The sequence below is a fragment of the Echinops telfairi genome, unplaced genomic scaffold (genome assembly GCF_000313985.2).
Source record: "Echinops telfairi isolate 266 unplaced genomic scaffold, ASM31398v2 ScPeMD7_7475;HRSCAF=8513, whole genome shotgun sequence".
Lineage (NCBI taxonomy): Eukaryota > Metazoa > Chordata > Mammalia > Afrosoricida > Tenrecidae > Echinops > Echinops telfairi.
The window spans coordinates 4,150,265-4,151,116 of NW_022111379.1; the positions used below are offsets into that span (position 1 = coordinate 4,150,265).

The following is an 852-nucleotide window of genomic DNA, read 5'->3' on the forward strand; positions in this document are numbered from 1 at the left end:
CTTGCTTCACTTACTGGAAGAACCCAATAGGAAGTGGCCCTCAGGGACACTTGAGAGAATTACAACACGAGCACATAAGTCAAGCCTTAACACCTTTAACATTTGCTTGCTGAAAACAATGCCATACAATCAAATAACATTAAACAGCTTTTACTTTTTCCTCACAAGAACAGAAAAATTATGAGGGAGACCTTAAAACAGGACACATTTTTTTTTAAGCAACATGTTTTTTCATGAATAGTCCTTGGGAATTATGACTGAATAGTTTCATTTTATTTTTTCTTTGAACAGGGATTTTGGTCCGAGGTTTTGTTTGTTTTTAGTATCTGCTTCTGCTTCCCCCTCTATCAGAATGCATCCCTCCACCACCACTCCTCTCCATAGAAGGGGGGATGCCCTCTTTTTGGCCTACCAACTCAATCGCAACCACTTGAGTTAACTTCAGCTGCTTGAGTAACTGTCTTGACTCCACCACATCCCTCCTGTGAGCTGCTGAAATCATGACAGCATTTGCTTCCACCATCAGATGGCAGTGCTTGTGTGTAGGTGACTGCTGCGTGAGTTACCAGCTCTCATTGGAATCTCTGTGGGAACTTCTACTTCGGATGTTCTGAACAGTCCCCATCATCACAGCAATCTCAATCACTACAGCCTCTGGAGGGATAGTCATCATGTGAACTGGAAGAACCATTTTCAGGTTCTGTGTCATTTCTTGGTGGTGATGTATAATCCCTTGTATCACGAGTCCAGGTGGACTAGAGAAACAAATTCATAAACACGCATATGTATATAAGGGAAAGGTTTATATACAAGAGGAATTGAACATCGAGAAAACATCCCAACCCAGTCCAG

At 41.9% G+C, this 852-nt stretch overlaps 1 pseudogene; it reads right to left on the bottom strand.

Moving 5' to 3' along the window:
- Positions 1-638: 638 nt before the first annotated feature.
- The window catches only part of LOC101649956, a 2,195-nt pseudogene continuing 1,981 nt past the window's right edge, over positions 639-852 (bottom strand).